Here is a 16,782-nt window from a genome sequence, read left to right on the forward strand (position 1 = left end):
CGCTGCAGACAGACATATGGTTTACAGCAAACTAGGGAACAGACACCGCCACATGCTCATTTCTTCTCCTTTCCCTGGATTCGCTGATGCATTGTCAGTTGAGACGGACACAGGCCAAACTTCCTTTCCAATATACCACTAAAAAGGCTATATTCTGACAGCTGTTGTTGTTGCCTTAATCTCTTCTCTGTTGCTTATGCCTAATAAAATGAGGAACCAGTGGCTGAGTTACCGGGCTCCCAAAGTCAGACGTACTGACAGGACCAAGACCTTGTTTCCCAGGTACAGTTTTTGGTGCTGTGAAATCAATAAGAGGGCCATACAAAATAAAATAAATAGGATTATTTAGAACTAACAACAACCCTGGAACAAAAAAGCATAATTTCCTGAAGCTACCTGATAGCAGCTCCCCCCAGATGAAAGCAGAGCGCCTCAAGAAGAAGTCCGTGCCCTGGGTCTGCTCCTGAATCCACAACAGCAGCAAGGCACTGTTTTTTATTTCGTCTATTGCAGTCAGCAAGAGAAAAGGCAAAGGGAGGAAAACCAACTCACACACGGGGACATTAAAGAAAGCAAAACATTACATGGAGTCATCTAGTGCTGTCTGTCCAGTGAACCTGAATTCCCTCTGCAAAGGGTCCCCTGACAAGCAGAGGAGAGCCACACAGCCCACTCCACCTATGCTCCTGTTGCTGGACACAAACCTGCTGAAGGGACACTGTGTGCCCATCACACAGCGTACAGCTCCTCAGCTGCATCAGGACAGTCACCACTTGCTAGCTGCATGTCAAAGCTGATCAAATCTCTCTCTTTCGCCCTGCAATGCTATTGTAAAGGCTGTTTCTGCATGTGCCTGCTCCAAGCACCTCCCTCTATCACCACTTCACAGCTGCTGCACAAGCTGAGGGATCATTTTGGCACCACATGCCCATGTCACAGTATTTCCTGGCTGGTAAAAAGACCTGTGATCAACATGACCGGGTGATCTCCTGAGTAGAATGGCACCAGTGCTGAAACACCAGCTCAGGATGCTAAGGACAGAGCTCCTAGCGTAGAGATGACCTGCAAATGTGTTTGGGACCAGTCAGGAGAGACCCTTTCCCTTAGAGCTGAAAAAGAAAGTCACATCACAGCTTTAACAGGGAGTAGTAGGTCAAGAAGAGCTCTGGCTTTTCGGCCTTTAAAGAATCCCCACTGTCCTCTGCCAGGGAGGCTGTTGTCTCCCTTTCTCTTTGCCCCCAAGAAAGGAGATTTAGGGAAGAGGAGATTTAGGGAAAATTTAGGAAAGAAGGAGATTTAGGGAAAATTCAAAGGCAGACTTTTCAGAAGCTGACAGCTCTGAAGCAACTGAGTATGAAGACCTCCAGTTTCTGAACACCCTTCCTCTACCTCATTCTCTATGCACTGGTCACAGGTGACTAAAAGAGGAGATGACAGATCTGGAAGGGCAGAAATCTTCAAGAGGGTTTCGACTGCACTTTTATTATGGAGAGGTTGGAGTCTCTTCATAGGTGAGGTTGTAATCAGTTTCCACTCTAAGCTCTGACTTAAATAACTCTTTATATGCATTCCTCTAACTTCAGCTCATAACTGCAGGGTTTGGTATTGAAGCTAAAAAGATTGATTTTCCCCCTTCCCTCCTCCTCATTGCAATTTGAAGAATTTGGACCTATAATTCAAAGAGTTGGCCATGCCAGACTGAACCTTTGCCAGACTAAACGTTTCCTTAAGACTTTTCACTTAAGAAGAAAAAAACAAATCAACTCCCCTCCAAAAAAAAAGACAAGGAGCGTTTTCTTCTTCTCCCTAAAGTACTCAAAATTCAAGTCTCTTTGAAAACATATGCACAGGCAGCAGGTGCAGAAGGTAAGGTGCAAGTCAGAAAGTCAAACGCCACCAATGCATTTAGTTGTAATAAACCAAAAACATATATGCAGTTGATGCTCTGGCAGCCAATATTAGCTGGAAAACCTCCCAAAAGCTGAAATCACACAATTGGGAATTTTGTCTGGTTTTGGAAAAAAACAAAATCTCCTCAAACCAGACCTTCTTCCACTGAAAACATGGAAATTATCAAAACATTTTCCACTTGCTCTGGAAGTAGCAAATTGCTGCATATAGAAAACATGAGACTCATCCTATGCTGTACTAAAGCAGATTAGACTTTCCATTACTTTGGCTATGTTTTTTTATTTCTAGAGGTTAAAGTTTTGGCCTCAATTATATGTGGAACCTAGTATTTTTGCTATTTGCATAAACCTCATGTTTGTACTGGATTCAATATAAAATACAATCCAGCTACTTAGTTTTTTCCTACAAAAGTACCCCCCTTCCTTCAAAGGAACAAGAATCCCTCCTCTGAAAATTATTAGTCTTCCAGTTTTTCATATTAATAGCTGTTTTCAAATTTCTGCTTGTGGCCAATTAAGAAGCCTTTTTAAAAAAGTCATTACAGAGAAATCAACTGCAGTTGCTGTAGCGGAGAGCATCGTGTGGCAGAGCTGGGCATCTCTCATCCATCCCTGACAGGAGTTCTGCGAAGCCTTGCAGATATTTATTTTTCTGGCCTGAGAGTCGTTTCATTCCCATACCCAAGGAAGATTCCTGTGAGAAATGGGGAACTACTCATGCTGCAAGCTTGTAAGGCAAGGAAGCACTGTGTCAACGGGCAGAAATCCAAACGTACCCAGAGCAGAAAGATGAAGGGGGCAAAAAGGGTCCTTTAGCTGCTCATGAATTACCCTGCACAAAGTACCAGCAGAAATATGGGCCTCACATAAAGAAATTAAAGCTTGTACAAGCCTCATTAATTTGAATTTAATGATTACTGTGACTTAGATCCGTAAATACTTATGCACATGTGTAACTTGAGTCACTAGCAGTTCTAATGCCAGTAAGAATTCAGGAACTTATATAACTTGGGTACGTATATGGGCACAGCAACAAGTGGCTGCTGCGCTTAAACCTCCCTTTCAGGCATCTAATAGTAAATAAAGAAATAAGGGAAAAAGAAAACAAATACATTATTGAATGAAGTCTGGCAAAGTAAGAACTGACTTACTAAACACCCCGCTGCATGTTCCAAAATACCCTTAATTCAGCCTCCCCGGTGGGCAATGACTACCCATTTCAGAAACACGCACTTACAACAACCACAAGCAGACATTTAAAAAATCATTGTCTACAAGAAAACAAATCCGTGGCAGGCATGACGTTTTGACATCCTTCCCTCCTGTGGACAATTTAATCTGGCATATAAGTAACGTACCGGTCTGGTTTGATGAAATGGACACTCTGACCCTTTCTTTACACTTGAAGATTGATTGATTGTTTGTACCTGAACAATTATGCCTTAGCAAACAGTCCAAAAGAGAAACAAACCTTTGGCCACAACATTTAATTTCTACCAGCAACATTTCACAGCTGTTACTTCCCTGTTTACTCAAAGGAGCTCACATCTTGCTTTGTAAAACGCTTTATGTTCCCACCCTCATTTCCATACTCTGCTGTAGGTAAAAAACTATTTCCTTTGAGTTCCTTAATTGAAATCCATCTAATTCCACAGGCGCTTTCCAGGATTTGTTTACAGCAGAACTAGCCGCTTAAAAAACGATGTTTTTTAAAGCAACACATCCCCTTACTCATATGGCAAATAACTCAGATTACTGTCAGGAAGAGTATTCTCAAACACATTCTGTCTTTTACCCTGTCCCTGGTAGCTTTTTGTACTCTCCTCAGCTTGGACAATGAAAATCAATGCAGCCAGTTTCCTTTTTCTCTCCAGTCAATTTTGGTGTAAGGTGACGGGGGAGCAGTTTTTGTTTTAAGACAGCCCTTTGCATTGTAGCATTGTAACTTCTTAAAAAGTGAACTACTTAATGGGAATCATTTGCTCTTTGCTTGGGGGGGGGGGGGGGGGGGGGGGGACAACAAAAAAAACATTTTTTTCCCTTCTGCTTCTTAAACAAAACAAACATTTGTCAGCCAAATTCGAATTGACAGCATTCCTTTATAAAGGAAAATAAAGCTCGCCCCAGCTGGGCACTCACCAGGCTGCTATATTTGTGCCTCACGTGCAGGGCCCATGTGCTATTCAGCTTCCCTTGATCTGAACAGCCTTGTACTGTGTCTTCTCCAGTCCCTCTGGCACACTTTAAGAGCACAAGCGTGCTTTCCCTCTGCTCCCACTCCGCACCCCCCCTGTGCCCTGGTGGCACACAGCTGATCCAAGCCCCCGGGAGCAGCTCAGACTCCGGGGCTGGCTCCAGCCCCAGCCTCTGATACCACTCATGCCCATCCTTCCCCCAGACCTGTGAGGGAAGGCTGGAAATCAACAGTCACCCTTCCAGAAATGCATCCCAGGGAAATCTTACAGGCTCTATTGAGCTTTCGCAAATCAATCTTTCTTTACTTTGGCTAGCATACGAAACAGAAAAATCTATAAAAAGACTAAAAAGCATTTGCAATTGCCTTCTGAATGTTTCCTTATCACTTGGAAACATTACTGGGATGAGACTGCTAGGTAGCCAAAGATCCCAGGTCATAAACAGGAAGCAAAACCTCTTTTGTTTTTTGAGCAGCTGAATTTCTTCCTCCTCTGTGGTTTCACAATTGAAATGGACCCTGCCACTATCAAAACGTACATCTTTGCTCCCCTGTGTAACCAGGATTCTTCTGGTTCTTAATTCTCCCTGAAGGCTGTGGCTTGAAAGTAAAGATGACAGCCATCACGTTAACTTAAAATGTTCTGCCTTTGTCCTGATGCAGAGAGACTTGAGATGCTCATAAAAAGCTCCTAAACTTCTGCAGTTCACAGGCTGAATTTTAAGATGAATACTCACAGCTTTCACTGTACCTTAAGTGGACCACAGCTACAATTGTTTAGAAACTGCTTCTGGACAAGATCATCTGTCCAGGGATGGACAAACATGATCTGTAATGGAACATGTAGCATGACTTCATAGTAACTCCCAACATCTTTGTTCTTCTGGTAGAAGATATCCTTCCTCCTTCTCCGAAGGAAATAGTCACCAGCTGTGTGTGTGGCTGTCTAGCTGTTTTTCTCTTCCGCACAGTCTCAGGTTATTCCCATTTGAATGAGACACACCAGGATTTAATGACCTTGCCTTACTACATCAGTGTCTTCACAGCAGCTTCTGAACACTGGCCACAATTCACAATTGTTTTCCAAATCAGCACAGAGATCTTCCATTGGATTTTTGACTACAGGAAATTTGCTTTAACAAGATTCGAAATAAGCGACCACCTCCAAACTAAGGGCATGTCTCTGAAGAGGGAAATGAAACAATGGGTCTCTTTGGTTTGCCTATGTTAGCACAGGGCATTTCTGACCAACATAATCTTTATCAGCATCAGACAAGAAAATCATCACCATTAAACTGTTCCTACTAAAAGCGCTGTCCTGAGCAGAGGGTGAGGCAACTCAAAGGGAACAGAGAGAACTGGTTATGGAGTTAGTTTTCTCTCTTGGGGCTCAGCTCAGTTCCGTCAGAAAAGGGAGGGTTTTTTGTTTGTTGTTCTACCATTTATATAATCTATAAACGCAGGTCAACTGAGAGTGTGTGGGAATTCCTACTAACAAATCCTCTTTGACAATTGCTTTGTAGTTTCAGGATTTGCAAACTGCTAAACAAATTAATAAAAGAAACAGAAAGAAGAATTAGGTCTTCAGCAGTGATCTGACATCCTATTTTAAGCCTGTTTTTGATGACATGCCCTCTGACATTTTTTTATAATGTCAGTGACTTTTAAAATTAGAGTTCAATCAACTAATTTTCAGTGCTCTTGTGCATTAGATCTCAACAAGATGAGTCTACTAAACTGGTTTTAATCTCTTTGCTGTTGTTGCTCTCGTGCTACAAAATGGCAAAGTGAATTAAAGGACATTTTGACCTCTGAAAAACTCCACCTTTAGGAAGCTATAAGCAGGAACCCAATTATTCCTATTCCTTTCACACTGGGGAAAAACCTCCTAGCGAAGGCCTCACATGGTCTGTCTTTTGGGGAGGGTTTTATTCCTTTGTTTATCTATCTCGTAAGGCAAACATCTGTTCAAAATCAGGTAAACTCCAGTTGAAACTTTAAATACAGAATAGCTACAGTCAATTCAGGATAACTTCAGTTAGAAGAATTCATTCACCGAAGCCCTTGCACAAAGTGTTCCCCATATGCAGAAAACTACAAACAAATTATTTTACAGAAGTAAACACGTATTCAAATTTGCATTGTAACACAAGTAACTTTAAGATTGGAATATAAAAAGAGTTTCCAGAACGGAAACAAATAGACACTGGTTACATTTTGTGCATTTGCAATCTTTTCCTTTTACATAGATGTGGCAAAGAGACAGTGTATTCAAAAAGAAATCAAATGGAAAATATAAAAGTGAAGACACTTGAGAAGCCACTTCTGTTAGAGAAGAGATCTTAATGTGGACTTGCATCAACTGTAGGAATTACCGGATTTGACACAAGAAGATAATGCAATCAGGTTGTTACTGGTACTGATATGTAAATCAAAGCAGAGCTGCAAGAAATGGGTTGTTCAACTTCAATGAGCATTAAATGAGAGAAAGCAAATGCAAAGCATCCATGAAGTTCATGCAATGTGAGGCAAGCCCAAAGGAATTCAAAAGCCCAAGTAAACAAAACTGCTAACCAGTGACCCAGTGGGAGAAGGGCAGTTACACAGCAGCTCTGATCCCCTGCATTTACAGCTCAGCCAGCGCTTTCAAGTTTTGCTGCTATACGTACACTGACTAGGGGACAGACAAGGAGAAGAACGAAGACGTGAAAGGGAAATACCATTATGGCAGCAAATGCTCTGGAGTAGAAAGAGCTGCAGTCACAAAGACAATCTCTTTGGTGATGTAAGTCTGTTTAATACCTGGAACCAGTGTAAACTCTGATTATGAAAGCGCAAGGCATCTTTGATGAGAGTAAACAAGGAATGGTAGAGTTCAAAATCCATGACATGAGTAAAAAGTAAGACAGCAACATGAAAACAAGGAGCTTCAGCGAGGCAGACTCCAATAAACACAAACAACTGGTAGGTAACATCATAAAGGAAGGGAGTCTAAAGGAGAAAGGAAACAAGGAAAGCTGGGAATCCCTTAAAGAAGCAACACTAAGAGACCCATTGCTAATATCTATCTCATTGCAGAACATAGAAAGGCAGGGCAAGAAGGAAGCAGGAACCCAGTCTGATCAAATCAGGCACTTTGTTGAGCTCAGGCATCAGAAGAGATGACACAGACCAGGCTACCGAGGGAAGGGTAGAGGGATGCAGAGATGCAGCTGAAAAGAAAACTTCCACCTCCTTCACCAACAGTGACAACATAAAGGGGAGTGTTAATGGGAAGGGACAGATGACAATCTAAAGGTTGAATCATTTTGGGGAGCCAGTTCATTAAGAAGGTCAAGTGCAAGCGTCTAATGCTATGCTATTAATGTCAACTCCATGAAAGCTCAGGCTATGACAGCCTAGGAAAGAAGAAAAAAAAAAAAGGAAAAAAAAAGAAAAAAAAGCACAGAGGAGTATGTTTTCAAGCTGCCTGGTCCTGATGAAATTCATCCTTTGAATATTTACAGAACTGGCTGAAGCAATTTCAGTTCATGGAGAACATGAATCACAGAGAGCAGAAAAGATTTTAGAAGTCTGGAAAGGGGAAACATGGTGTCTAGCTCTAAAAAATTATGCTAGGGAATTACCGACCACTCAGTTTAACTTCCATCCCAACAAAAAATATTGAAACAAATAATTGAACTATACGTAAGAAGCTAAAAGGATAAGTACGAAGAGATGAGTAACAGACCCTGTTGAATTGTCAGAAAGAAATTGTGTCAAGCCAATTTAATTTCTTTGTGTGACAGGTAATGGGCCTTGGGCATAGGTGACAAGCAATAGATGCCATATATCTTGACTTTTAGTAGGATTTGTGACACCAGTGCCTGTGATATTCTCTTCAGCAATCTCAGAAAACATGCCTTAGTAACGACTCAAGGGTAGGTGTAAAACCAGTGGCACAGCCTTACTTTGAGGGCTGTTCTCAGCAGTTTCTGTCAAAATAGGAAGCCGCATCGAGTGAGATTCCCTGGGACCAACACACTGAGCATCGTCCTCCAGCTGAATGATGGAGTACACTGGAGACCTGCCTTACAAATTGTGTAGGTTGCAAGGAAGACTGCAAAAATGCTGAAAGCTAAAATAATAATTTAAAAGGATCTTTACAAAGTGGAGTACTCCTAAAAATGGAATGCATCCAACAAAGATCAATTAAAGCCTTTAACAAGAATAAACAACTGCATGGACACAAGATAAGGGAACGACTAATTAGTTAGAAGTTCTTCAGAAGAAGAAAATCTGAAGTGGGTGGAATACAATGGTTTGCAAACTGGACTTATATCAGCAATGTTGTATCATTGCAAAAAAGGAAAATATCATGTAGACATAGGAATGTGGACGTTTTGTTCTTTCCACTCTACTAAGCATCTAGTGGCTTCAGCTGGAATATTGTGTCCTGTTTTGCACATGACACTTATAGAAAGATGTGGACCAAGAAGATAAAATCTAACAGAGAGCAAGCAAGAATGGTTATGATTCTAGAAAACACCTATTTCAGGGGGAAATTGAAAGAGCTTGGGCTAATCAGTCAGCAGAAGGGAAGACTGGATGAGGCATGACAAGAATCTTCATGTATAAAAAATGCTGTTTACAAAAGGGAAGGAAATAATTTGTTGTTCGCGTCACTCTGGACAGAGCAAGGAGTAACTGGCTTAAATTTCAGGAAGAAAAATGTATGTCAGCTAGCATGAGAAATTAAAGATCTACTGGTAAGCACAGTTAAGTACTAGAAAAGTCTCATCGGGGAGGCTGTGGAGCTCCATTACTGGACAGCTTTCAAACCAAATCGTATGGCAGGAATAACACGTACAGGTGACTGACTCTGCTTCCGGGTAGAGAGATGGGCTTCTGATATCTTTCGGACCCTTTCAGTTCTTTTTTTAAGACTCTGTGAAAATGCTTAGGTAAAGGCACTTTGAATGCTGGTATCAACTTTGCGTTCCACTAAAAATCATGTTTGAGAGATTCAATCAAAAAAGGAAGAAATGCTTGAGGTGCATTTCCTGAAAAGTGTGCTTGTTGGTAGCTCTGAAGGATGCAATCATCAGAACTTTGCCTTCTGAGATTCAGATGGTAAGAGTATGTTATAGCAAGGGTTCTATTGGCATCAATTCACAGATATTATTTAGCAGAGAAAAAAATTCTATTGTGGCTTAAATCTTGTTAACACTTGCTCTTATAAAGCCATGAGCATCCGGGCAACATATTCCTAGAGAGAAGTGTAACCTGATTTGGGTAAAACATGAGCAACTGTGTGGGATTTAACTTGAATGTGAAATCTCAGATTTCCATTGTGCAGACTGTCTTTAAATACGCTGGTGGGTTAAGAGACATGCTGAGATCTTAAGGGAACACTTTTAAGCACAATCCTGAAGTAATTGAATTAAATCACTCCTCCACACACCAAGTTTTCCCTGGGAGAGCTAACAATAAATACACAAATAATATATATGTAAAGGCTTCATTAAGATCACTTGCATTTGGAGTTAGATTCTTTTTCAGTCATCTCCAAATGCCACCTATTTTCTAGAGCAAATCTTTCCAATTTCTGGATGACCAGGACGGTACATGATGGTAAAGCAGTTTACTCAGGAGCCTGAATGGAAAATATATCTCACTTTATAACATACTGGTAGGAAAACTACTTTGGTGACAGCAAGAATTGTCCCTGGGACCACAACTCAGCTTGGAGGCTACCAGAAAACAGCTCTGAGTTGTAAGGAGCTGAGGAGTTTCAAGCACTCACTTTTTTTTTGTCCTAAGAGATCTTGATCCTACCTGACCAGAAATGTGTCAGCAGAAAACTGATGTCCTTACAGAAGATCCAGTTTCCCTTCAAAGTTTTTCACAGCAGGTACAAACAGAAGAGATTCTAAGTGCCTCTCCTTCTTTGCCCTTTCCTCCTCCAATCCATCCTTCAGCACGATGAGGGTCTCCATGTTCTATCCTTACCTTCTTTCCCACTAGTCAGAGTGTATCCCTATTTCTTTTCAGCCCTTCTAAACGGTTACTTCTCATTCATCCATGCTGACTATAACAGCCCCTACAATGCTAAGAGTGCCATGGACTCCATTTTAATGACAGGGAACTGAAATGGGGTGTACATGCCTTAATGGATCTGGCTTTATATGGCTTTATTTGCACTTACATGAGAAGGTAGGGTACAGCCAAACCCAAAGGTGTCTAAGACACCGGACAAGAGTCAGTTTCAATTAGTTCTGACACAGCTGCTACATGCCCACAGACTTCAGAAATAAAGTGATAAGAACGAGAGAGGCCCAGCTATTGCCTTTCCTTCCCCAAAAGAAAAACCTATGACTTATTAGACATCAGGGAATCCCCATGGGTCAGTGCTGTTACGATTATCCTTACCAAATGGAAAGCTTCAGCCCAAGCATTTCCTGACACCTGGGATTTCAACCACAGAACAAATGAATTCCAGTGCTCAGGGAATTGTGTCTGGTTTTAGCTCAGTTAAAAGCAATTTTAGGCCATTATTACTGCCAAAGTTGAAGAGATTCTGTTTTCCAAAGGAAACCAAACCATTGCCAAGTGGTCTGAAAACATGATGAGAACCATGGAGGAGATCCAGCCTTGGACTGTCAAATGTTCCCCCCCTCAGCCTGCCCTGAAGGGAAAGGCAAGAGGGAAGAGGTAGCCCCCCTCACGGCCTCAGACCCCCACAGAGAGGGGCTCAGACAGGGCTGAGACTGCTGGCTTGTGGTTATGGCTTGTAGATTAATACGGTGATTCAACGGGTGGTGTTTTAAGTCTGTAGGGAGCAAAGCCCTGAGCTTCCCTATGCAATCCTTTTTTATTTCCAGACAGCCCCTTGTTTAAAGGGAAGCATCTTCACCAGTAGGCCCAGCCCCTTCCTACAGTCAAGAGCAACTTGGACAGCTGCTCACACCTACTTGCAAGCCTCCCATAGTCCAAAGTGGACCTTTTCTCCCTCATTTCTATTTGGTGCTCCAATATGTTTCCAGGATGTGTACAAACTGCTGTGATAGGGGCATTTGATCGGGGTGGACAGAGCTAGCTTCAAGGTTTCACAGCCACCAAGAACAGTCCACAGTGATCTTCAGCACCTAAACCATGTGGCTGGTGGGAGCTACAGCACCTGATCTGTGCAAGAGCTAGACTTCAGAGACTGGGACCAGACCGGAGTACAAACATGGGATCAGAAACTTGCAGAATTGTGTAGGTGAGAAGGTGCTTCCTGATGTCTCCAGTCCGACCCCCTGCTGAAGGCATGGCCACCTACACAAGTACATCTGAGTACTTCCCTCAGAACAAAGATGTTTCTTGGCTTTAATCCTCTGTAGTGATGCATCTCTGCTGTGTTCACATTGCTTATTGTTCTGCTTGCTTGGTTTATGAGCACAATTCCACCTGGGTTGCTAGCTGGCTTGCATCAGCACATACATATTTTCATATCCGTAAGAGGGAAGGATGGTTGAAATGACGTAAAAGAAAGAAGGCCCCGTAAATTGCCTTGGATCCCTGAAACAGTTTCATTTCCTTTCTCTGCCAGAGATTTCCTGTGTAGCCATGGACACCTCACTTAGAACAGGATTCATCTAACCTAAGATTTTAACTACAAAACAAACTTATAAATTATATGATTATAGCCTACACACTTTCAGACATCATTCCATCACATCCTAAAACAGGTTCTTCATTTGGGTGGTTTGACCTAGTCTTTAACATCTGAGTTTCTAAGCCTACCATGAAGGAGAAGATAGTGCTCTGCTATTTCACAGGGGTATTGTAGGTCTCAATACAGTAAATATTTTCAGGCCTGCAGATACTAACCATGATCAAGAACACGGAGGAACCAGAGACAGAAACCTACTCTGAGAATTTTCACTCATTCTTACTCATCCTGATCACCAGAGCTGGATATAATATTTGCAGCACAGTTTTCTAAAAAAATTGGCAACGTTTCTTCATGAAATTTTGGCACATAGACATTTTTGATTAATTTGTTCCTTATTCAAATGTATTCACGACAAAATTGATGAGAGCATATTTCAGCCTGTGGACTAAACATAAAACTTTTCCACATGACTATAGCAAATTAAAATTTTCAAATGTATAGTGAAATGTATTTTTGGCAAAAACGACAGCATCCTCACACATTTCTATTTAAGTAGGTTAAACCACAATGTCCAACCATAATTACTTCAAGAATTCATACGCTCTCCAAAAGCTGGCTAGTAAACCACTTGGTATGACAAAGCAAAGTTAAATAATACTGGTGATTCTCCCTGATTGGATGAGTTCAAGCTGACAGGACTTTTTGGAATAAGCAAATACATTCTTTCTTTGCTTAATTCTGTGACTCTATAATCATAAACAAAATTCACCTGAGAAATGTTTCTGAAAGAACTCTGAAAATAAGCCTTGCCAACACGCAGGGCGAGGGGAGGCAATGAGATCCCACACCAGGGTTAGAAGACCTTTAAAATCCTGCCAGTGCAGCTGAAGGTAGACGGATCTGCATGGGGTGCTCCACAGGGATAGGAGAGCCAGGAATAACCAGTGGGGTGGCAAGACTGGCCTGAAAGGTTTGTGATTGAGGTTAGAGACAGCAGGATAAACCCTGAACAAATAAATGCCTCCCTGCCCGCGACAGCAAAAATTACTCGGGCTATGGGTGTGACACCAGAGCTTGTACAGAAGGTGCTGAACTGAGCCAGCTCTGAGCATCATCTTGCTGGAAAATTTTGTGCAGGAGCTCCAGCTACCCTATTGCACTGCAGATCCCGAGGAAGCAAACATTAGCAAATGCTTTTTTATGGAATTCATTTAGCATAGCTCTTTCTGATGACAGGCTGCTGGGGAGCAGAGTTATGACATCCAGAAACTGACAACAAGAGCAATAAAAACTGACATATATCATGAAAGCCAAGCTATGGTACTACGTGTAATTAACAGAGAGTATAATTATTCACCTCAAGAAGGACTTTGATGGATGCCTCCCAGTTAATTCTTTTTTTCCTGTGTTTCATCTTCTCTCTTTCATGGCAGCCAGCAAGGCTAGCTTGCAACACTCAGCTTTTTGCCTTGCATCTCATGTTGTATCTTTATGGCCTAGAGCCAGACTTGGACCAAGCCCAGGATCGACATTTTGTCAAGCCCTGGAGGTGTTTCGTTTCAGGCCCAGATCTTGGAGATGAGGTGGCATTACTTTAGCATGGGACTGACTAGATAGGTAAGTGTACTGAAACTCTGAGCGTGCTCAGTATCACTCTCACATTTCCAGGATGCTGAGCATAACCCTGTGAATAAAAGCAATCTTTCCTTTCAAAAAAGAGCCATGCCTCTCTTTCTTAGTGCCCACTAAACTGAGACAGAAATTACAGCCGGATGGGGAGTGTTTATTTCCCCCAAATTCTTTGAATTGTCAGGAAATTGTAACAGAAAAGAGAGCATCAGGAAGACTTTGAACAGTTGCCCAGTGCAAATAAGCTGCAGAGGAGGCTCTTAAAACACTGCAGTACCGTCCACACAGCGGACACGGTGGTGTTTGCTGGTGTTTTGCAATGGGAGGAGAAGCAACTGGGGAGAGGATTTGGCTCAAGCTCTGATAATTAGGGGGAGAAGCTGCTACTATACAAAATATGATCATTTTAAAACATTGCAACCATGGGTAATGTGATCTATCTGATGCACTGGGGACTGGATAGAAATTTAAGCATGGTCACATGAATTTGAAGAGCTCCACAGCCCTTAAATGAAAGAGAAATTCATAGCCTCGGGACAGAATGACCTAAGCCTTATCTTAATCCCACTGAAGGCAACTAGAATTATTCCACAGGCTTTTGGGGTGTTGGATCAGACCCCAGATGGATCCAATCCTCTGAAGAAGAGGCTACACGATCCTAACCCAGGAACTGAGACCTTCTAAAGGCAGCAGAACATACAGTTGGACTCTCTATGACTCAGTGATGACTGAGTGCCCACGTTGCATCATTTCAAAAAGAGAAAACAGGAGTTGAAGGGAATCTGAAAAGGAATCCAGAAGAGAAAAATAAGTTCTCATTATCACAACCCCCCTACCCACAAAACAGGGCTGAGTGCGCAAGCCAAGAAAGATCTCAGAATTTGGTCAAATACACAACAAATGCAAAGACAATTGCAAAGCCAAAATGATTTTCAAATTGTTTACAAAGCTGTGTAACACATATTAACATCAGGAAAGTCTACATGTTTAGAGAACAGAAAGGAATGGCATATATACTTTTGTAGGCACAGAGAGTGCAGGATAAATGGCTCAGACAGGCAAACACAGCTAAACGTTAATGGCATGGCTGTATTTTTTTAAATTGGGAAACTGCAATGTGTTCCAGGGAAAATACTAGGATTTGAAAATGACATAGCCCAAGTTAGTAAAAAGTGATGTGTGCTGTAATCTCTGCAGAATCCTAAACAGTCTACAGGAATCCTCATGTCTCCAAATACCACTTCGATAAATTAGTAATTCCCATGTGATGCCCACCCAGAAGAAGCTATCATTCACCCTAATGAGTAGAAAAACTAAATGTGACCACATGAAAAAGCAAGCACTTATTGGTACAGAAGAAAAATTTACAGTTTGAAAGAATTATGTGGTTGTAACTGAGAAGTCAAATACGCTATGGATGTGTATTGATTCACATGAATGAAATGAAGCCATAAAATCTGTATAGCATCTGATCAAAATCACCGAAGAAAGGACAGCTAAGATTTTAGCTGAAAGAAAAAACACTGAAATATTCTAAATGTTAGATATAATACATGATTTTTATTTTTTTTAAGAAAAAATTAGCCCAGTCTCTAAGCTAGTGATTTTTAATACACCATTTGGATATTATACAGTGAATTTAAGCAAAGGCCATTTGGTACAAGTTCTGCTCCCAAGGTATTACGAAGAGTAATTGCACAGATCTTTGAGGGATTACGAGGTGTCAGACTTTTAATGGATGATGTTTTAATTTGGGTACAGGGAAGTTAACACAAAGAAACACTTTGGCAAGTCTTGCAGGAAACCAGAAAAAGATTGCTGATCCAGTTCATGAAATACCTGCAGGTCTAAAACAACCTTGTGGCCAGAGACTGGGCAAAGATGGCTTAATTGTGGTTCCAGATAAAGTAAATGCAATAGCAGGACATCCACCTGATAATGTGAATTAGATCTACACAGATTTATGGAGATACTAAACGGTATTCTGTAATTCATTCCAATTCTAACTAGGGTCAGTATGTCCTTAAGGAATTCGTGGAAAATTAAGCTACCTGGTATTGAGGAGATTAATATGAACATGTTAATGAACAGTTAAAAACACTGACTATAATCTACCAGCTTAAAAATACCATAATGACTTAAGCTAGTTGGGCATTCAGCAGACATTGTCTGAAAAGCCATAATATATGCATATCTCACCTGTTTAGACTAAGATTTCTAAGCAGAATAGACAGAAGCTATTGCCAGGTTGACAAAGAAGTGCTAGTAATTGTATTTGCTTCTCTAAACTTCCTTCGATCTAGATAAATATGAAAGATACCGAGAAAAGAGACCACAAAGCACTTCGAAGCGGTTGTAAAAAATCTTTTGCCTAATTTTCCCAGATACTAAGCATTAGCTTGAATTGGAAATGCAGACAGTGAGCACCTTGCAAAATCAGTCCATTTGTCTTCGGTATCGTCTACAACTTCATAGATAAAGCTGATATTCTTTTACCAGGGAAAAAGACTGCAAAGGTACAAATTGCTCTGATGCCCAGTGTCCAATGCAGAGCTATGTTCTAGGCTGAAAGCCGAAGGTTTAAAAATCTCCCTTATTTTCATTTGGGTTGTAATTGAATTAAAAATTGCATGCCAAACACTGCTATCGCAGCAATGAAAAGTGGATGGTATTTAGATTCACTGAACTGTGTTTTCTGATATATTCAAGACATACAGTAAAGATCACATCAGCAAAAACTGAAATGCAGCTATCTGTGGTGCGGGATGCAGCAATTGTTTTGCAGTGCTGAAGCAGCCAGAAGAAAAAGAGGGGAAGGGAAATTCTGATTGCAAGGAGAAAGAATTCAGAAAGTAGCGTGTAATAATTTGTATCAGACTTTGGCCAAGACATTGATGACACATCCCTACCTTTATGGGAAATATCACACGGTCTCAAATGGGAACAAACGATCAGTACCTCATTTTGATATGACATCCGAAGGACTACTCCTCCAGCAGCACTGGGATCCGCATGCTGCAGCAGAGCATCCAGTCAATTCCGGCTCACAGAACTTGCCTCCGTGGAGTTCGTACCAGCAGGTTCCTGGGCGTCTCGCTATCAGGAAGCTGACCCCACCTTACACTCCTTAGCTGGAGAGATCTATCACGATCACAATATTAGGTGATATCGCTTCAGGCCATAACGGATCGTGCCTCCAGAGGCAGGTGAAGGGAAGCAGCAACCAAGGTTTAAAGTTGGCAGAGTTCACAAGAAACATGAATTTAGTGATTTTCAACAGATGTCCATAACATAAAATGCAGAAAAAATGTGATAGCTATTTGTCAGATTCCCAGGACAGGGATAACAAGGTACGCAATAAATTAAAATTGAGTGTATTAACTGCTCTCTATGTGGAACCCAGGACTGTG

General features: G+C 41.4%; 1 protein-coding gene and 1 long non-coding RNA gene across 3 annotated transcripts in view; both read right to left on the reverse strand.

Moving 5' to 3' along the window:
• The window catches only part of LOC121076669 (limbic system associated membrane protein), a 958,116-nt gene that overhangs the window by 756,969 nt on the left and 184,365 nt on the right, over positions 1-16,782 (reverse strand). The window lies entirely within an intron of this gene.
• Positions 4,589-16,782, reverse strand: part of LOC121076684 — a 92,190-nt gene continuing 79,996 nt past the window's right edge. Inside the window, exon 3 of the long non-coding RNA XR_005823661.1 lies at positions 4,589-5,287. This is a non-coding gene — a long non-coding RNA (uncharacterized LOC121076684). The remainder of the gene's footprint in view (positions 5,288-16,782) is intronic.

The sequence above is a fragment of the Cygnus olor genome, chromosome 1 (genome assembly GCF_009769625.2).
Source record: "Cygnus olor isolate bCygOlo1 chromosome 1, bCygOlo1.pri.v2, whole genome shotgun sequence".
Lineage (NCBI taxonomy): Eukaryota > Metazoa > Chordata > Aves > Anseriformes > Anatidae > Cygnus > Cygnus olor.